The 22119-nt window shown below is 41.3% G+C and overlaps 1 protein-coding gene across 3 annotated transcripts in view; it reads left to right on the top strand.

Annotated features, from left to right (window-relative positions):
• Positions 1-22119, top strand: part of LOC106573052 (transmembrane and coiled-coil domain protein 3) — a 50286-nt gene that overhangs the window by 4054 nt on the left and 24113 nt on the right. Inside the window, exon 2 of one of the 3 annotated variants that reach the window (XM_045696855.1) lies at positions 4614-4708. The exons of the other annotated variants lie outside the window; for them this stretch is intronic. The gene's annotated coding sequence lies outside the window, so the exon portion shown is untranslated. The remainder of the gene's footprint in view (positions 1-4613; positions 4709-22119) is intronic. 3 annotated transcript variants of the gene reach the window in all.

Genomic DNA, 22119 nt, shown 5'->3' with positions numbered 1-22119 from the left:
ATCTAACAAGTAATATCTAACAATTTCACAATAAATACCTAATATACACAAATCTAAGTAAAGGAATGGAATTAAGAAAATATAAATATATGGACGAGCAAAGTCAGAACGGCATAGACTGTGAGACAGTAGATAGTATAGTTTCAGTATATACTTATGAGATGAGTAATGCAAGATATGTAAACATTATTAAAGTGACATTTTTAAAGTGACTAGTGTTCCATTTATTAGTGGCCAATGTTTTCCAGTCTGTATGTAGGCAGCAGCCTCTATGTTAGTGATGGCTATTTAACAGTCTGATGGCCTTGAGATAGAAGCTGTTTTTCAGTCTCTCCGTCCCAGCTTTGATGCACCTGTACTGACCTCGCCTTCTGGATGATAGCGGGGTGAACAGGCAGTGGCTCGGGTGGTTGTTGTCCTTGATGATCTTTTTGGCCTTCCTTTGACATTGGGTGCTGTAGGTGTCCTGGAGGGCAGGTAGTTTGCCCCTGTGATGCATTGTGCAGACCGCACCACCCACTGGAGGGCCCTGTGGTTGTGGGCAGAGCAGTTGCCGTACCAGGCGGTGATACACCCCGACAGGATGCTCTCTATTGTGCATCTATAAAAGTTTGTGAGGCTTTTTGGTGACAAGCCAAATATCTTCAGCCTCCTGAGCATCAAAGCTCAATTTAATTGTCAGATTACTTTCGATTTATAGAAAGTGTTTTAGTCAATTATTTCAATCAATGTTGAGCTTACCCGTGATGTGATGAATTATAAATAATAATTGCTGTTAGCTAATTCATATTGTCGTTTCTGTCGGCCGAGAGTTATCTAAATATGACCGCTTGTGTTACGTCAATATTTCCTTAGTTGGCGCTAGGACTAATCTAACCTACATTTTCCGGTTTGGATGATTGTGTTATGCTGTCATTACTTCTGTGAATGTCTGAATATTGCATCCAAAAATAAACTTATATAAACTTAGAAACTTATATGATGGCCATGGGTGGCTACTTTGAAGAATCTAAAATCTAAAATATATTATGATTTGTTGAACACTTTTTTGGTTACTACATTTACATTTAAGTCATTTAGCAGACGCTCTTATACATGATTCCATATGTGTTATTTCATAGTGTTGATGTCTTCACTATTATTCTACAATGCATAAAATAGTAAAAATAAAGAAAAACCCTTGAATGAGTAGGTGTGTCCAAAATTTTGACCGATACTGTATGTGTATAACTATATGAGCTAGATAGCCTGTCTTTGCAATTAGTTTATTTTTGTTTGCGCTCGTTAGCATATTTAGCTAGCAGCTTCCATGGAAATTCGCTATTACCTGTGCTAATTTTGTTATCATTTGCCAATGTTTTTTTGGCACCCCCTTGTGTACTAACTAAGCCAGTAATACCTTAAATCCCGGGATGAGAGAAGGACGGTATGACAATATAATACATCTGGATACCTCCCAACCCTAGTACATACCTTTCTCAGAGGATTTATGTAGGTTACTTTGTACTGTAACTATCCTTACTTGAATTCAGTTTTTTATGACGTTTAGACTTAGCCGTTTTATAGCATTCACTCACCATATTTTGGCCATTTGACAGTGTAAACATTTGCATAACTTGTTAATAAGATATGTAATAAGCTGTAGTCCCTGTTTCCATAATTAGTCTTCTGCTCAGAAGCTGTACTTTCTTGTGAACAAGCCGACAACGAACATCTTTGTGTCATGACTGTATTCATCTGAGTGTTAACCTCTCTAGGCTAGGTGGGATGCTACCGTCCCACCTGACCAACAAACTTTCATGAAATCACACATGCAATACACCAAATTAAAGCTACACTTGTTGTTAATCTGAGTGTTATTCTGATGAAGGCCATTGTAGGCCAAAACATTGATCTTTTAAACTTGCTTGAATAAAACAACGATTTTTCAATGGTGAGCGAACGTTGCGCCTTTTTCTTTGCAACGATGATTATATTTTTGGGTTACACCTCGACTCACGTAGGTTGATACTCCCTCCTCTTCTTTCCTTAATCTGAGCGCCGCACATACTTTACATGCATGTGAGCCTACATGTATGTACATTTTGTGGAAGCTCTTCGTCCCATGACAAGCCCTATTGCCACATTTCTTGGAATAGACACTTGATCCCAATACAAATCTGATAGGATCAAATATTCGTTCAGCAGAAGTACTCCTCGTTTTGCTTTTTTCTTGTCTTTCAGGAATTCAATCAAATCTTTCATTTCAAATGCTAATTTGTCTGTCTGTTCTCCATGTTAATCCTGGTACTTTCAAAGGAGTTCGAATTTTCGCTTACATTTTTTCCGTTACTTTCTCATTTGTCCATTCAGTTTGCAGCTTGTGTGAATTTGTTTTGCATTTGCATAGTTTCATGCTTGTGCTGTCCATGCTCTCTTTAGCCTTCATGGTTATATCAGAGGCTGTTTCTTTGTCCTCTGTTCCGCAGATAAGGTCGTCAACATGCAAGCATTCCATCAGTAAAGTTACCATGTCTGTATAGACCCCCTCATACTTGTTCAGATTGTGGCTGCTAAAAGCAATGGGCTTGCAGGTGCTCTAAATGGAACTCTCGTCATTCTAAGAGTGTACATCTTGATTTCTTCATTTAACATGGGGATTTCACTTGTCCATAAGAATCTCAGTACGTATCTGTCCATTTCGTTTTGTGAGGTTTGCAGAAATGCTTTCGTGATGTCTGCCATTAGCACTACGCTGTGCTGCCTGAAGTTAATTAGGATACTCAACAGGTCAGGGTTTAGATTTGGACCTGTTAGTAAGCAGTCATTTAACGAACGATGGTCATCAAACATCTTATTCCAAAATCATGGGCATTAATATGGAGTTGGTCCCCCCTTTGCTGCTATAACAGCCTCCACTCTTCTGGGAAGGCTTTCCGCTTGATGTTGTAACATTGCTGTGGGGACTTGCATACATTCAGCCACGAGCATTAGCGAGGTCGGGCACTGATGTTGGGCGATTAGGGCTGGCTCGCAGTCTGCATTCCAATTCATCCCAAAAGTGTTGATGGGGTTGAGGTCAAGGCTTTGTGCTAACAGAGTCCAATGGCAGCGAGCTTTACACCACTCCAGCAGACGCTTGGTATAGCGCATGGTGATCTTAGGCTTCTGTGCGGCTGCTCGGACATGGAAACCCATTTCATGAAGCTCCCGACGAACAGTTCTTATGCTGACGTTGCTTCCAGAAGCAGTTTGTAACTCGATAGTTAGTGTTGCAACCGAGGACAGACAATTTTTATGCTCTACGCGCTTCAGCACTCGGTTGTCCCGATCTGTGAGCTTGTGTGGCCTACTACTTCGCGGCTGAGCCGTTGTTTCTCCTAGACGTTTCCACTTCACAATAACAGCACTTACAGTTGACCAGGGCAGGTCTAGCAGGGCAGAAATTTGACGAACTGACTTGTTGGAAAGGTGGGATCCTATGACGGCGCCACGTTGAAAGTCACTGAGCTCTTCAGTAAGGCCATTCTACTGCCAATGTTTGTCTATGGGAATTGCATGGCTGTGTGCTCGATTTTTATACACCTGTCAGCAACGGTTGTGGCTGAAATAGGCGAATCCACAAATTTGAAGGAGTGTCCACAGACACTTTATATACAAAAGTATCTCTCTCATGCGAGGATGCATCAAACACTACTCTGAGGGATATCTGAATGATCACTAAGCACCTGCTGTACGATACCTTGGCTTATAAAGTCTTAAATCACATCTGTAATGCAGAGTAACATCTTTCTCATCAGATGGTGTAATCTGTTTTCTGCCGTTACATAATTGGATTGAAGCCTCATTTGATATCTCCTATGGATGTACTTCACGTTCTCTTCAAACTTCTATAGTGCGTCTTGATTCAACTGTGTTGCACTCTGCTCTTTTTCCATGTGAATACCGATAGATTCCGTTTCCCAAAATGTGCGCTATTGCTCAGAAGCGCTTGCTCTTCTCCACCACTCATGTGCATTAGGGAAAGGAAATGGAAAGGGGGATCCCTAGTTTTAGTTTAGTTCAGTTTATTAATTCAACCATTTTTAAAAACAAGCACACATAAAACTTGAAAAAGCCAAACATGCACATGAGTAAAATCATAGAGGATAACACACAAAGTCTGGGACTTTTTTTCCATTGTGGTCCTCTTGAGACAAGATGACTTGGCAAGATCGAACACAGTTAAACACAGTATTCCATTGAGATAATTAAACATAGTTAGTTGCACAACTGAATGCATTCAACTGAAATGTGTCTTCCGCATTTAACTTACTCCAATGTCTTGAGGTTCATATGTGACTGATAACACTGATGATTCTGTGCCTTGCACTAGCCATCCAATTGTGCTCTCCAGAGCCACTAGTCCTTCGTTCAGTCTCTCAATTCTTCCCGTCACAATTTTTCAATAATGATCACCTCCTATTAGAATATACAACTCTTCTGTGTTCATGCCTCTGATTGGGATGTTGGCCCCATGCAGTCCTCTCTCTTCGAAGATTTCTTCTCATCTGTTCACTTGCTAATTTCATATTTGACTTGCACACTTGGGGTGTCTCCAATAGCTTTATATCTACCCATTGGCTATTTTTCAGATTTCTCCAAAGCACCCTTACTTTTCTGCAGATTATCTTCTTGGGTGTAACTGAGCCGAACATATGCACATTCAAGACTTCCTGTCCTACTACAGGTAAGTTAAGTGTTCGTGAAATGTCTTTAATGCAACTGTGTTGGCTGCCCCCGTCTAGAAAACACCTGGCTACTTGACTCTGTTTAGGCACTTGTATAAACACTGTAGCTGTTTGCAGTAATACTGTGCTACCTTCACTGTTACCTGGTGAAATAAAAACTACAGCATCTGATGTGTCCATGTGCTCTCCATGGCATGTCTCTGTGCGCACTTGGCCTGTGCGTTCTTGGCGAGTCTCTGTGCGCATTGGGTACTCTGGGCGCTGATTGGCTGATTGAGTGCAGATTGTTCGGTGATGTATGTCTTGTACCTAGACACACAACACTTGCCTTGTCTCCTCAGCTTTTCTCATTTCCACCATTAACTCATTACAGTATTTGGATTTGTGATCCATTATGTCACAGAATATGCATTGTGACTCCTCCTTCGCACTTGTGTGAAAAGTTGCTGTCAAGGATGTGTTGGGATTTCTTCTCTCGAATGTTCTCCTCTCCCATGTCCTGTCTCCCGTTCCTTCTCTCTCTTGTGGAACGTTCTCCTGCTTTTTGTGTCGGTGTCAGATTAGCCGTCCCCTCTCGGCTTTCGACCTCCTTCATGAGATCTTTAACACTGAGAACTAGAGGTCGACCGACTATGATTTTTCAACGCCGATACCGATTATTGGAGGACCAAAAACAGCTGATACCGATTAATCTGCTGATTTTCATATAAATATACAGTAATGAGTGGAGAACAGGAGGGCTGCTTAAAGAAAAACGAACAGGTCTGTGAGAGCCGGAATTCTTACTGGTTGGTAGGTGATCAAATACTTATGTCATGCAATAAAATGCAAATTATTTACTTAAAAATCATACAATGTGATTTTCTGGATTTTTGTTTTAGATTCCGTCTCTCACAGTTGAAGTGTACCTATGATAAAAATTACAGACCTCTACATGCTTTGTAAGTAGGAAAATCTGCAAAATCGGCAGTGTATCAAATACTTGTTCTCCCCACTGTATATATTTGTAATAATGACAATTACAACAATACTGAATGAACAACGAACACTTTTATTTTAACTTAATATAATACATAAATAAAATCTATTTGGTCTCAAATAAATACTGAAACATACTCAATTTGGTTTAAATAATGCAAAAACAGTGTTGTCTCCAAAAAAGTAAAAGTGCAATATGTGCCATGTAAAAAAGCTAACGTTTCAGTTCCTTGCTCAGAACATGAGAACATATGAAAGCTGGTGGTTCAATATTCCCAGTTCTTCAATATTCCCAGTTAAGAAGTTTAGGTTGTAGTTATAGGAATTATGACTCGTTGACTATTTCTCTCTATACCATTTGTATTTCATATACCTTTGACTATTGGATGTTCTAATAGGCACTTTAGTATTGCCAGCCTAATCTCAGGAGTTGATAGGCTTGAAGTCATAAACAGCACTGTGAGTCAACCATTTGCTAAGAGCTGCTGGCAAACGCAGTAAAGTTTGAATGGATGCTTATGAGCCTGCTGCTGCCTACCACCGCTCAGTCAGACTGCTCTATCAAATCATAGACTTAATTATAATATAATAAACACAGAAATACGAGCCTTTGGTCATTAATAGGGTAAAATCCGGAAAATATAATTTCGAAAACAAAACGTTTATTCTTTCAGTGAAATACGGAACCGTTCCGTATTTTATCGAATGGGTGGCAACCCTGAGTCTAAATATTGCTGTTACATTGCACAACCTTCAATGTTATGTCATAATTATGTAAGATTCTGGCAAATTAGTTCGCATCGAGCCAGGCGGCCCAAACTGTTGCATATACTCTGACTCTGCATGCAATGAACGCAAGAGAAGTGACACAATTTCACCTAGTTAATATTGCCTGCTAACTAAATATGCAGGTTTAAAAAATAGATACTACTGTGTATTGATTTTAAGAAAGGCATTGATGTTTATGGTTAGGTACAGTCGTGCAACGATAGCTTTTTTCATGAATGCTCTTCTGTTAAATCATCCCCCGTTTGGCGAAGTGGGCTGTGATTCGATGATAAATTAACAGGCACCGCATTGATTATATGCAACGCAGGACAAGCTAGTTAACCTAGTAATATCATCAACTATGTGTAGTTAAGTAGTGAATATGTGAAGATTGATTGTTTTTTATAAGATAAGTTTAATGCTAGCTAGCAACTTATTTTGGCTCCTTGCTGCACTCGCGTAACAGGTGGTCAGCCTGCCACGTAGTTTCCTCGTGGAATGCAATGCAATCGGCTATAATCGGCGTCCAAAAATGCCGATTACCGATTGTTATGAAAACTTGAAATCAGCCATAATTAATCGGCCATGCCGAAAGTTGGTCGACCTCTACTGAGAACATTGTCATCATCTTGTGAACAAGTGATCTCTTCAGGGAGAATTTGTATTAGTATTGGAAATAGTAAGTTACCTCAACAACCCCCATTACATGTTTGGATTTCAATGTCTGTTGCTTTCTTAGCTGAAGTCAAGTTCAAGAGCTTGTTCATTAATGACTAGATTTTTACGTCCAAATCGATTCATTAGCATTAAAAATGTATTATTATTTTCCCCCAATTTTCGATCTTGTCTCATCTCTGCAACTCCCCAATGGGCTTGGGAGAGGCAAATGTGGAGTCATGCGTCCTCTGAAATATGACCCACCTTACCACGCTCCTTAACACCCGCCAGCTTAACCCGGAAGCCAGCTGCACCAATGTGTCGGAGGAAAACTGTTCAACTGGCGACCGGGGTCAGCCTTCAGGCACCCGGCCCGCCACAAGGAGTCGCTAGGGCGCGATGAGCCAAGTAAAGCCCTCCCCCCCAGCCAAATCCTCCACTAACCTGGACAACGCTGGGTCAATTGTGCGCCATCCTATGGGACTCCCGGCCACGGCCGGTTGCGGCACAGCCCGGGAAGGAACCCGGATCTGTAGAAATGGCTCTAGCACTGTGATGCAGTGAGATGGGTAAACTTGTCTGACTTACTGAGATTTGGGTTCTTTTCAATTTCCGTGTCATATTGACTCCAAAGCCTTTTTCATTGGGTAATGTCTTCCAATAACGTTTCAATGACCAGTTTGGGTAGTTTCACTGTGTGATTTCGCACATTGTCCAAACGATGGGAAGTAGCACTTGCATTGTCCTCATTTGCATTCCTCAAACTGTTTGATACATGTTTTCCTTACGATTATTTTGTCCATGTAACCCATTGCACTGTTCACCCCTTAATTCAATCTGTCCATGGGTGTAACATTTTCAATGTCCCGGTCATAGTCATTCAATGTCTTCTCCCAGTACCTGATTTAATTCTGATTAACAGACTTGTCGTAGCCGTCCTTGTCATTCCTCAAATCCATTTCAATTGTGCAAGTTGCTCGGCTATGGTTTCTCCTGGTTAACTCCACATTTCCAATATAATCCTCATTATTCCTTTTGTCGTTTTCTTTGAGGAATCCTTTCATTCCCTTCCTCTTTGGTTGTGGCACAAATTTGTGGTGTATAATCAGGAGGTATTGATTCAGTGGTTGCAGTTCAACTAAATCCAGGATTCTAAAACTTTGGGGAAAGGGCAATGGGAATAAAATCAAATCAAAATGGCATTGACTCGCCCTGCCGATCATCAAACATTTCGGTAGCCCCACAGTCCTCCTTCCCAGGTGTGCGTAATCACTCGTTATGAGCACTGCTGTGGTGCAACACAGCTAAAGAGGGGTCGGAACTAGAGGTCTTCGCGGTTTCAACAGAGCAGGTCCTGGGGTACACACAATACCCCATAATGACAACACCAAAAACAGGTTTTTAGAAATATTTGCAAAAAAAAATGAAATAAAACATTTCCATAAGTATTGAGACCCTTTACTCAGTACTTTGTTGAAGCACCTTTGTCAGAGATTACAACCTCAAGTCTTCTTGGGTATGACGCTACAACCGTGGCACACCTGTATTTGGGGAATTTCTCTCATTCTTCTTTGCAGATCCTCTCAAGCTCTGTCAGGTCTGATGGGGAGCGTTGCTGCACCGCTATTATCAGGTCTCTCCAGAGATGTTCGATTGGGTTCAACTCAAAGACATTGAGAGACTTGCCCCGAAGCCACTCCTGCGCTGTCTTAGCTGTGTGCTTAGGGTCGTTGTCCTGATGGAAGGTGAACCTTCGCCCCAGTCTGAGGTCCTCAGCACTCTGGAGCAGGTTTTCATCAAGGATCTCACTGTACTTTGCTCCGTTCATCTTTCCCTCTATCCTGACTAGTCTCCCAGTCCCTGCCGCTGAAAAACATCTCAACAGCATGATGCTTCACCGTAGGGATGGTGCCAGGTTTCCTTCGGATGTGACGTTTGGAAATCAGGCCAAAGAGTTCAGTCTTGGTTTCATCAAACTAGAGAATCTTCTTTCTCATGGTCAGAGTCCTTTAGGTGCCTTTTGGCAAACTCCAAGTGGGCTGTCATATGCCTTTTACTGAGGCGTGGCTTCCTTCTGGCCACTCTACCATAAAGGCCTGATTGGTGGAGTGCTGCAGAGATGGTTGTCCTTCTCCCATGTCCACAGAGAAACTCTGGAGCTCTGTCAGAGTGACCATCGGGTTCTTGGTCACCTTCCTGACCAATGAACTTCTCCCCCGATTGCTCAGTTTGGCCGGGTGGCCAGCTCTAGGAAGAGTGTTGGTGGTTACAAACTTCTTCCATTTAAGAATGATGGAGGCCACTGTGTTATTGGAGACCTTCAATGCTGCAGACATTTTTGGTACCCTTCCCCAGATCTGTGCCTCGACACAATCCTGTCTCAGAGCTCTATGGACAATTCCTTCGACCTCACGGCTTGCTTTTTGCTCTGAAAGGCACTGTCAACTGTGGGACCTTCAGGTGTGTGCCTTTCCAAATCATGTCCAATCAATCATGTCCACCTCAGGTGTACTCCAATCAAGTTGTAGAAACATCTCAAGGATGATCAATGGAAACAGGATGCACCTGAGCTCAATTTCGAGTCTTATAGCAAAGGGCCTTAATACTTGAATGTATTTCTGTTTTAGATTTTTTAATACATTTGCAAAAATGTATTAACCTGTTTTCGCTTTGTCATTATTGGGTATTGTGTGTAGATTGATGAGGATTTTTTTTTATTGAATTCATTTTACAATAAGGCTATAACGTAACAAAATGTGGAAAAAGGGAAGGTGTCTGAATACATTCGGAATGCACAGTATATCCATTTCATTTTCTTCATAAAAGAGGCACCAGCCTCATCTCTGAAGTGTTTACTAGATAGTTGATTAACCTTCCTGTTGAAAAAAATTGACTTACCCGTCAACTTTTCATTGCATAGACCAGTGTGTCCTCCTGTGGACTCTTAAAAATGGTTCTTCACCAAAATCTTTTTCGGTGTTGTAACCAAATAATGTCTCATAATTTGTTTTACAAATTAAACTTATGTTTTGAGAAAGTAGATAATTTACATCAAATATAACTATAATTTCAGTGAAGTGCAGTGACATAAACAATGAAAAAACTGTGTTGGAGTTTGTTGCAGAGATGCACTTGGAAAGAAGAAATACACAAGATGGGTTGAATAAATATATTTTAGATGTAATATAGTGGCTACATCTTCTATAGAAACAGGTCAGGCCTCTTTCTTAAAACCTGTTGAGGACGGAACGCCTCACCAATATCCAATGGTAGAGCATGGCGCGAAATACAAAAACCTTAAAAATGCTATAACTTCAATTTCTCAAACATATGACTATTTTACACCATTTGAAAGATAAGACTCTCGTTAATCCAACCACATTGTCCGATTTCAAAAAGGCTTTACAGCGAAAGCAAAACATTAGATCATGTCAGGAGAGTACCCAGCCAAAAATAATCACACAGCCATTTTCAAAGCAAGCATATATGTCACAAAAACCCAAACCACAGCTAAATGCAGCACTAACCTTTGATGATCTTCATCAGATGACACTCCTAGGACATTATGTTATACAATACATGCATGTTTTGTTCAATCAAGTTCATATTTATATCAAAAAGCAGCTTTTTACATTAGCATGTGATGTTCAGAACTAGCATTCCCACCCATAACTTCCGGTGAATTTACTAAATTACTCATCATAAACGTTGACAAAATACATAACAATTATTTTAAGAATTATAGATACAGAACTCCTTTATGCAATCGCGGTGTCAGATTTTAAAATAGCTTTTCGGCGAAAGCACATTTTGCAATATTCTGAGTACATAGCTCAGCCATCACAGGCTAGCTATTCAGACACCCGCCAACTTCGGGGCTCACTAAACTCAGAATTACTATTAGAAAAATTGTATTACCTTTGCTGTTCTTCGTCAGAATGCACTCCCAGGACTTCTACAAATGTTGTTTTTGGTTCCAAATAATCCATAGTTATGTCCAAATATCCCCGTTTTGTTCGTGCGTTTTTTTTCTCTCAAAATGTTCCATTACCGTACTTAGAAGCATGTCAAACGCTGTTTAAAATCAATTTTTGTGCTATTTTTCTCGTAAAATAGCGATAATATTCCAACCGGACAATGTTGTATTCATTCAAAGAGGAAAATAAAAAATGGCGAGGTCTCGTGAACGCGCATCTCCAGTCTCTCTGTCACCAGGCAGTCCACTGACAAACTGTGCTGCTGCCCAGAGAAAGGAGACGCGTCAATCCGGTATCTGAAGGCTTTAGAAAGCCAATGGAAGCCTTAGAAAGTGTCACGTAACAGCTCAGATACTGTAATTTCGATAGAGATGCAACAGAAGGACTACAAATTGTCAGACAGGCCACTCCCTGCTTGGAATCTTCTCAGGTTTTTGCCTGCCATATGAGTTTTGTTATACTCACAGACACCATTCAAACAGTTTTAGAAACTCGAGAGTGTTTTGTATCCAAATCTACTAATTATATGCATATTCTAGTTTCTGGGCAAGAGTAGTAACCAGATTAAATCGGGTACGTTTTTTATCCGGACGTGAAAATACTGCCCCCTATCCACAACAGGTTAATTAAATGGCCTATACAAAATGTGTTTTGTTTAGGCCTATATGCATGCCCTGATGCATTTATTGCTCAAATCCATGACAAATATTGTTTTAAGTAAAAACCAATAAAACAATAGACAAAAATTTTGAACATGCTACACAACAAATCATTTTTGTTGTAATTAGTTATAGGCAGTTTTTAAGGACACGTAACTGTGGATCATTTGGCCAATATCGCTTGTTTATTGATGGCGCTGGCAGCGCCCAGTTAGAGGTTTCTTTCATTTAGATCTGAACGGTTTCTCGGATCCGAACCAACAAGGGTTTGTTTTCCACAGTCCTTTTCGGAACAGGTCTGACTGTCCTCGGGTCAATTCGGAACGGGTCTCCGTTTAAGTTTGAATTTATTTATGCATAGCGGGTCAGGTGGGGAAGCCACAGATCCATTTCTGAACGGATTCAACTTTTTGGACCCATGAAGACCTCTAGTCGGAGCCCGGTGTAAGTCGGTGACGCCTCTCCACACGTCAAACCAATCAAATGCCTTGCTTGGGCAGAGCTCCAATGGTGCTCACCTGTTTAGTGCCGTAGGAACAACAGTGCTTGACTAAAAATATCAACAAAACAAGCACGGGTGACAACACATTTTACAATGTTTGCAGCATACTGGTTTTCACAGCATTTCTCTGTTATTTCGAGATGAGCTAGATGGTTCTTGAAATGTAACACACAATCCATTTTTGTACTACAAAATTCTCCAGACTTCCAAGGGAGGTGTGACAACGAAATTATTGTGGACGTATGGCAACGCAAGACTAGTCCAGGCCTAGCCTATATTCTGACTCTTCATTTTCTGCTGTCTCAATGCAGCATTCATCCCCCTTTTTCCAACTTTTGTTTAAAGACGTGGAATTAGTATTTCACTCATATTCGAATTTGACATAGACAGTTTGGAAACAGAGCATGATAAACATTTAGATTAGAGCATTTAAACTTTGAAGTGGCACTCACCCCTTTTAAAAAGTGTTTTACTTTAATTGAGTCTATTAGAGATAGCAGCGGCGTATTTAACTAGCCCAAATAAAATTCCACTCTGGGAAAAGGGCTTAAGTTATTCAGAATTAGTCTGTCATTAGGTGTTAGGAAACTTCTACATTTTCAACTGATGTCTCCCTCTTTTTTTGCATCCCTTAGTTAGTCTAAGTCAAATGTGTGTTGCACAATGTTAAATAACTACAAAAGTGCAGTTTTGCGCTTTTTTTATTTTGTGGTGTTAGTCATTCACGTTTGACCTCTACACTATACAAGGTGTTTTATAATGAGTATGACACTGGAAAGGACAGCTGTGGGATGCAGATGAGGAAGAGTGGGAAAGAGAGGTGACGGGGTATGAAGGGTCTACATTTAGAAATGTTTTTGTGAACGAGTTTTTGAAAATCTTGTTCACATAAAAAAAACTGTGGGAGATTTTAATTTCATTCTATTACAAAATGTAACTGTTCTTCAAGTATATGTTTTTGTAAAAATTTCTGTGGACATTTTTGAAAGTAGTCCTTGTGCATAGAGTTGGTTGTTTAAGTATGGTTTGTTTAACTTTGCAATCAATGTTTTTTTGTCTGTCATATATTTTAAAGTGAAAAAATCTCTCGGCATCATTCCGTTGAAACCATGAAATTGCCCCTCTCTCGTTCCGCCGCTTGCTTGCTGCACCCTGTGCTGAGGAGGCTGGCACATCTTTCTGTCTCCTCTCTCTTGTTCTGTCTTTCTCTCGCTCTCCCTAGCGGGATGGCTCTGTCTCTGGTGGGGGGAGTGTGTGTGTCTGTTTCTCGCTTCTCTCCTTCTCTCGTCTTCCACTGAGACTAGCAGGATGGCTCTGTCTCTGGTGGGGGGAGTGTGTGTGTCTGTTTCTCGCTTCTCTCCTTCTCTCGTCTTCCACTGAGACTAGCAGGATGGCTCTAGCGGCAGGGGGAGTATGGTGTGTCTGTCTCCATGAGGATCAGCACTGGCCAGATGCCTGGAAGGAATACCAATAAAGCACCACCGGATCCTTCCTCTCTCTCCCCCGTGTGTGTGTGTGTGTGTGTGTGTGTGTGTGTGTGTGTGTGTGTGTGTGTGTGTGTGTGTGTGTGTGTGTGTGTGTGTGTGTGTGTGTGTGTGTGTGTGTGTGTGTGTGTGTGTGTGGAGCAATGGATTCACTGTGCAGTTTCCCTAATTCTTCCCCGTCTAGACTACTCATCACAGTCAGCATCGAACCGCACACTACTCAATATTTATCACACAGCTCAATATGTTACCACACCCCTAGTATATGGCTTATTCACACCATTTTTTTGCATTACTCAATATTTGTTCCATAACTCAATATTTATTACGCCCTCTGCCAAATTGACTGTTTTTTTTGCTTCAATTGATAGAATCAATCATTTTTATGCTGCTCAACTCAATAGCTTAGCCCTTAAACACGTTTTGGAAGGTGTAGGGTTCGGAAAGCATATGAATTGTGAACTGCACGTTTTTCTTAATAGCATCAAAACGAAGTCAATAGCCAATTATGACAGCAGTATAACTGGCCCCTCTCAATGCTCCATTGTTGTGTGCATATGAGCGAAAGGTTTGTTATTGCATGAAATTGGATTGTAACTCAGATCATTGATCCAAGAAGGGATTCATTGTAGCACAAAATATTACAGCAATATCTTCTAGTGCTATACTGGCCCTGACCATAGACGAAGAAGTTGTCTGTCAATGGACTTGTTTTTCCCAGACCTCAAAAGTGGTCCCTGATGTGGTTCAAGCATTGTTGTGGACTTAAAACATCCAGTTTGGTTGTTTTTCTATTCGAGTTAAAATGACACAAAAACACACACAGACACACTCGCTACAATCTTCAGTTCAGTGTGTCAGTCAAGACTAGTGCTAGGAAGGTTGTGTTGTGCTGGGTTTGGTCTGATTGACGCAGCCTTGATTACAATCACCGGATTACAATCATCACTCATGCTCACATTCTCCTGACCTCAGTGCACCCTGTCTGGCCTCAGTGCACCCTGTCTGCACATAGGCTTGTCTATCAGGTTTCAGGTAAGACCCAAATGCAGACTGTGTTGAAGTAACAATGTTTATTACAGCAACAGGGGCAGGCGGACGACAGGTCAAAGCAGGCAGGGGTCGATAATTCAGAGTAGTGGGCAACGGTACAGGACGGCAGGCAGGCACAGGGTCAGGGGCAGGCAGGCTCAGAGTCAGGACAGGCAAGGGTCAAAAACCAGGAGGGCAAGAAACAGAAAGACTGGGGAAAAGCAGGAGCTGAGAAAACGTTGATTGACTTGACAAACAAGACAAACTGGCAACAGACAAACAGAGAACACAGGTATAAGTACCCAGGGGTTAATGGGGAAGATGGGTGACACCTGGAGGGGGGTGGAGACAAGCACAAGGACAGGTGAAACAGATCAGGATGTGACATCATTCAGTGTGTCAGTCAGTAGTAGTACTGACTGACACACTGAACTGAAGATTGTAGTGAGTGTGTATCTGTGTGTGTTTGTGCGTGTGTGTGTTCTGTTCAGGCAGGTTGATGTAACCTTGCCTGAAACTAAGAAACCTCACCTCCGTTGAACTGTGTGTGATTCAATGTGAATCACTATAATTGACTGGTAAACACTGTGTGGAGCAGGGCCTCTTGTGCTAGAGAAGAGACTGCTAGCTAGTGGACAGAAGAGCAGGCAGATACTCCTTTACAGCTGAGGCAGGCTCCCTCCCCTGAAAGTCCTCCATCTTGGTAACGATACCAGTATCACGATACCATGATACTCGCTTTTCCATGGCAAAGAAGAAAACACGAAGCAGAGTTACCTCTATGGTCCTTTAAAAACCTGCTGTATGTAAACTATTGTGTGATATAGCTTGGAAAAAAACAAATGTGACACGTGACAGGAGGCTGTGTGTTTGCAACATTATAATGATTTTTCTCAGGTAAATAAGTCTGCTTCATGTTTTGTTTCCTTGCCACAATATATCCAAGTATCGCGATACTGGTATTGTGATAACCCTATTGGTTAGAGCAGGGCCATACATGGCCGGCCCCAGGCAATTTCCCCCCCCTGTTTCAGCCATGATGGAAACACAAACGTCTGAGTATTTTTAGACAAAGCACAGGTTTAAATCCCTCGAGTGGAAATGGCCCACAAGACTCTGGACCCAGTGAGGCCCCAATATCGCTCGCCTATTGCTGTCTCCTACATTAGTAGAATCCTCTCTCTTCTCTGTTTCCTTTCTATAAGTCCTCACCCAGGGACCTCCACTCGCCTCCCCAACTTCCCTCTTCTCCAATAGTATACCTCTGTGCAGCTTTAGGAAAAAGCTTAAGTGAAAATGAGAGTAGCTCCAAGGCAGATTGGGAGTACAGTCAGTACACTTTCTTATTAGCTTTAATTCATTTCTAAGAGTCTCTCATCTGAAGAGAAGTACAGATTGAGAAGCAGTTTGAGAGTCAGTTGTGTAGAAACGCGAGACAAACGGCAGTGTAAGTTATAGCACGACAAGGAGCAAGCAGGTGTGCAGTAAATGTGAATGTAGTTTTGTTTTTCTGATGAGTACTATTCTTTCCAAGATCACCAACTCATGTCAGGTTTTGCCCCAGCTGCAAGCCAAGAGTCATCAATATAGAAGTCATCTGAGCAGCAAAACTCTCCCTTAATTTATTTATATTTCTACGTTCCACATCATGGCACCGTTCAGTACTATAACCACAATGGCAGCTTCACGCTTCAATCTAAACCAGAAATAGCCTAAACAGGTTGTCCTCAAACCGAAGTCATAGAATCAAAGAGCTGTTGCCTCAAGCGTTTTCCAATGGTTCCAGAGCCAGACTAACATGCCGTGCATTCTGGGTAACTCTGGGGCAGAAACAGACAGGTCTTTGTGTCTGTCTCTGAACTCAAAAACACCACTGGTAATCGGACCAGACTCACATGCACACACTTCTCTGCACTTCCTCATCAAAGAGGACATGTAACCAGCTTCTCTCTCGGAGTCTGACAGAGTGTACCATTTTGAGTTTCCGAAGGATTAAAATACAGCGTTGTATTGGGGCACCATCTTAGATATTAAAATAAGATTAAACTTGTCCCACCCAGGGCCCATATGTCAGAAAACACTGATTGAGTCAGGACAGAGGATCCATATGCATTAGCTGGGCCATTGGACCACAGTCCTGGGCAGAGGCTGGAGGCTGGACAATGAGTTGTTCTCTGCAAAGAATGAGGCCTCTGTTTAGGGAAGCTTGACACGCAGCGAGAGGGAGAGAGGCTGGAGAAAGAGAGGGAGGCAGAGATGTGGTTGTGAAGAGAGTGTTCTGTTCGGACTCTTGTTCTACAGTATTTATACATATACAGGAGCCACATGCTATGATAGAATGGCAGATAAAGCCTGAGTAGATACATACGTAAGAACTAAAGGCTGCAGGTAGTAGTTCTCACAGTGTATCTGTAAAACCATAATGGTTCAACCCACATCCTACCAAGATCTGTGCAGACCTACGTTATAGTCTTCATGATGTTCATAACATCACATGCTTTCTCGCTGTATCACACCGAAACCTAGTGTGTGGCGTCAGGAAGAAGAGCCATCAGGTGACGCGATCTGAGAAAGATGGCATCCTAGCAGTTCCTCGTAGGGTACTATACCCCTTTGTCTCCCAAATTCATGATAGTTTGAACTACCACCAAGCTATTTGCACTATTTCATTAACTTTCAGTTATAGCCAACAAAAACGCAACCTTCCCCATTACGCACGTGCCACAGAAACGCTCGATAAGGTCCGCAGCATGGAATCGTGCGAGAAAGAGACTTTATCCTATTCTTTCTAAGCTGTATTGGAGAAACACTTCGCACGAGCCTCGATGCCCGCCTGGACTAGCTGAAATCTGGCCAAAATGAATACAAGAAAGACATCAAAGAGCTGTGCGATGACTGTGTTTCTTTGTCCAAGCTCGTGGGAAAATCTGAGGCCACTATTACCAAACACAGAGAATCACTTGAACCCAAGCTCGAACTTCTAGAATCCAATCTTTTCGAGATGGAAGATTGAGCAAGGAGAGAACCTTCTTTTAATCAATCTAGAAGAAGGAATTGAAAAGAACAATGCTATTTCCTACTTAACAGAGTATATCCCCAAATTGTTCCCACTGCTCTCTGGTTCTCCCATAGAACTTACAGTATGTGCTGTCACCACATAGGCATACCTCGGCCTAACAAGAAGAGGATAATGATAATGAAGCTTCTCCGGTATACTGATGCCGACCGCATGGTCAAGGCTTCCAGGGATTCTTCACTGGAGATTGCGGCCAAGCCGTGCGCTTTGCCCCTGGCTTCAGTGTGCACACCAGGAGCAGACACCAGCCCTGCTACCCGCTGATGAATAAGGCACGGGAGGCCGGCTACCAAGCCTTCCTCCTCTACCCAGCAACCATCATGTTGACTCGGGCAACAGAGCAGCTAACCTTCCAGGACATTACCAAGGCTGAATGCTTCATTGCATCCTGGGACTCTACTTTAATCACCTGCAACCAAGCATGGAAAGCCATATCCCAAAATGGACAACTACAACAGGGATAAGACCTGAAAGGGGCTAATAAAACTGTACTATTAATTCTGACTATTGCAGTAGAAAGTGTTTTCCTCCAATCAGCTTACTTATTCTAATATTGTTCGCAAGCTATACCGAATAGCATGTCATTGTTTTCATGGCTCCGATGTTTGCTTATTAAATAGGCCTGTGATTACACACCAGGCCCTCCTATTGGTTAAATCCGTAACCAATAGCATTGTTTTTTTTTTTTTAAATGGTGTTGTTTTACTCTCTAATTTAGGACTAATTTGCGTTAGTTTCTATTTTGAAAAATCTCATTAGTGTTGTTTAGTGTAGGCCTCGCCTACACCAGCGTTTCCCAAACTCGGTCCTCGGGACCCTAAGAGGTGCACGTTTTGGTTTTTTCCCCTAACACTACACAGCTGATTCAAATGATCAAAGATTATTTGAATCAGCTGTGTAGTGCTAGGGCAAAAACCAAAATGTGTTTGGGAAACCCTGGCCTACACTAACACAGACTAAGCCACCATCATTTTCCTTAGAGTAGGCCTACTTAACTTATTTTGGCTCAAATCCCGTTAACGGGATCGATTTCACAACAGCCAGTGAAATTGCAGGGCGCCAAATTCAAACAACAGAAATCTCATAATTAAAATTCCTCAAACATACAAGTATTATACACCATTTTAAAGATAAACTTCTTGTTAATCCAACCACAGTGTCCGATTTCAAAAAGGCTTTACGGCGAAAGCATACCTTGCGATTATGTTAGGTCAGCGCCTAGTCACAAAAAAACACAGCCATTTTCCAGCCAAAGAGAGGAGTCACAAAAAGCAGAAATAGAGATAAAATTAATCACTAACCTTTGATGATCTTCATCAGATGGCACTCATAGGACTTCATGTTACACATGTTTTGTTCGATAAAGTTCATATTTATATAAAAAAATCTCAGTTTACATTGGTGCGTTATGTTCAGTAATGTTTTGCCTCCAAAACAACTGGGGAATTTGCAGAGAGCCACATCAATTTACAGAAATACTCATCATAAACTTTGATATAAGATACCAGTGTTATACATAGGATTAGAGTAGAACTTCTCCTTAATGCAACCGCTGTGTCAGATTTCAAAAAAGCTTTATGCCGAAAGCACACCATGCGATAATCTGAGTTCAGACGCTCAGCCACCAAAACAAGCCATACAGATACCCGCCATGTTGTGGAGTCAACAAAAGTCAGAAATAGCGTTATAAATATTCACTTACCTTTGATCTTCATCGGAATGCACTCCCAGGAATCCCAGTTCCACAATAAATGTTTGTTTTGTTCGATAAAGTCCATAATTTATGTCCAAAATACCTCCTTTTTGTTTGCGCTTTTAGTTCACAAATCCAAATGCACAAACCGCGGGCATTAAGTCCAGACAAAAAGTCTAAAAAGTTCCATTACAGTTCGTAGAAACATGTCAAACGATGTATATAATCAATCTTTAGGATGTTTTTATCATAAATCTTCAATAATATTCCAACCGGACAATTCCTTTGTCATTAGAAAGGAAAGGGAACGGAGCTCGTGCTCACGGCCGTACGCGAGACTAAACTAAAGGCTTTCAGCCTGGAAAATTGTTGAAACAGCTCTTATTTGCTCCCCTTTCACAATAGAAGCCTGAAACAACTTTCTAAAGACTGTTGACATCTAGTGGAAGCCTTAGGAAGTGCAATCTGACCCTGTTTACACTGGATATTGGATAGGCAATCACTTGAAAAACTACAAACCTCAGATTTCCCACTTCCTGGTTGGATTTTTCTCAGGTTTTTGCCTGCCATATGAGTTCTGTTATACTCACAGACACATTAAAACAGTTTTGGAAACTTGAGAGTGTTTTCTATCCAAATCTACTAATTATATGCATGTTCTAGCTTCTGGGTTTGAGGAACAGGCAGTTTACTTTGGGCATGCTTTTCATCCGGACGTGAAAATACTGCCCCCTTGCATTAGAGGTTAAACAGGTATAGTTTGCCTTAATTTACCAATTAAAGTCTTGAATAACTTGATCTATTTGTTTTGGTTATTAATTTACAGTACAAGCTAAGTTCTTTCTTTTCCTTTTTTTGTTTCTCTTTTCTACGTATTTTTCTATTATCAGGCCTATTATTACTGTTATTATTATACTTTTGGGGTGGGACTATTATCAATATTCAAATTGATTCACTTTTATTTTAAGCTTGGTTGTCTTTTTTTCAGGATCGGTGGGGGATGAGCTTGCGTCCGCACTCCTAGTGGGCCGGGTTGTAGATTCATTTTGTCTCTGGCTCGATCACTTGGGATTTTCTTGGGTAGGGTTATTGGGAATATGTGTCTGTCTTTGTATGTCTTAGGGAATGGGTCAGGACCTTACTATAGTCTAAATACAGTCAGTAAAATAATTTGGAGGTTATTTCTTATAGATGTCCATTCACCTGCAATAAAAACATTTAACCTGAAAAATGACTAATCTCAATATGCTCGCTTTTAACGCACACAGGCTCAATACTTCACACGAAAGGACGAGCTGTCTATATTTATTCTGTCTGAAAAATGGTTGATATAGCTCTCATACTACTGAAAGATGTTCACAGGGTCAACAACAAACACTTTAAAGTATTTTCATTTTCTTCATTCAGAAAAAAGCGAGGGGCACAATGATAATTGGGAAGCGGATTGGTGATTGTGATTGTAGAGGCCAGGTCAGCTGATGCAGCACTCCATCACTCTCCTTCTTGGTCAAATAGCCCTTACACAGCCTGGAGGTGTGTTGGGTCATTGTCCTGTTGAAAAACAAATGATAGTCCCACTAAGTGCAAACCAGATGGGATGGTGTGTCGCTGCAAAATGCTGTGGTAGCCTTGCTGGTTAAGTGTGCCTTGAATTCTAAATAAATCACTGACAGTTTCACCAGCAAAGCACTACTGTACATAGATGGTCTCTGACATTGTGGACAGTTGTAGCTTACGTGCGTTCCAAGACTTGAAAAATAAATACGATCTGCCTGGTTCCTCATTTTTCTTTTCTTTTCACTTTGTTCGGCTCTACGTGCTTATGGAGTAGCCTGGGGTTCAGATCTCATACTATACACAAAGTAATGGCAGCAAGGGTAAGTAAGGGCATAGTCTCCAAATTATTTATATATATATATGTATATATATATATATATATATTCCTACTCAAACCAACATTACCAATTACCAATCTGTTCAAAATGCAACGAAGATACACCAGCAGTAGATATTAACTGGAGTACCTTCTGGTCCAGTATCACATTTTCATCAAGAAACCCAAATTACCCACTATAATTTTGCCCATGAGTTATGCGACTCTCAAAAACTTTCCAGATGAACATATACTCAACCCCTGTCAGTATGCTCTGACCCCAGGGTACTCTTGGCACATTTATTCATATGGTCTGGAAGTGCCCAGAAGTTTTCTCCTTTAGGCATTCTGTGGCTTCATCACTATCAGGCATTTTGTCTAAACCCATCCCATGTCTGCCTAATGTGCTTCTGCTTAATGATGACTCTTCACTGATCTTAACATACAGGCAGAGAAAGATTTGGCTTGCCGGCCCAACAGCAGCCAAGAGAATGGTTGCCTTATGATTGCAAGCTCCACACACTCTGCCACATCAGAAATGTATTTAGTTATGGACGTAGCTCGACTTGAACTCTCAATCTCTCTATTGCATGTTGCAAAATCAGAGAATATTAACATATGGACTACAACACTTGGCAGTATGAAATCATTACTTTAAGATATGTGCTTAAGTAAGCAGGTACTGTGGGTGGGGGGATAAATGTGTATTTG

Source organism: Salmo salar, chromosome ssa16 (genome assembly GCF_905237065.1).
Source record: "Salmo salar chromosome ssa16, Ssal_v3.1, whole genome shotgun sequence".
In the NCBI taxonomy this organism is placed as follows: Eukaryota; Metazoa; Chordata; class Actinopteri; order Salmoniformes; family Salmonidae; genus Salmo; species Salmo salar.
This window is presented reverse-complemented; position numbering and strand designations above follow the sequence as displayed.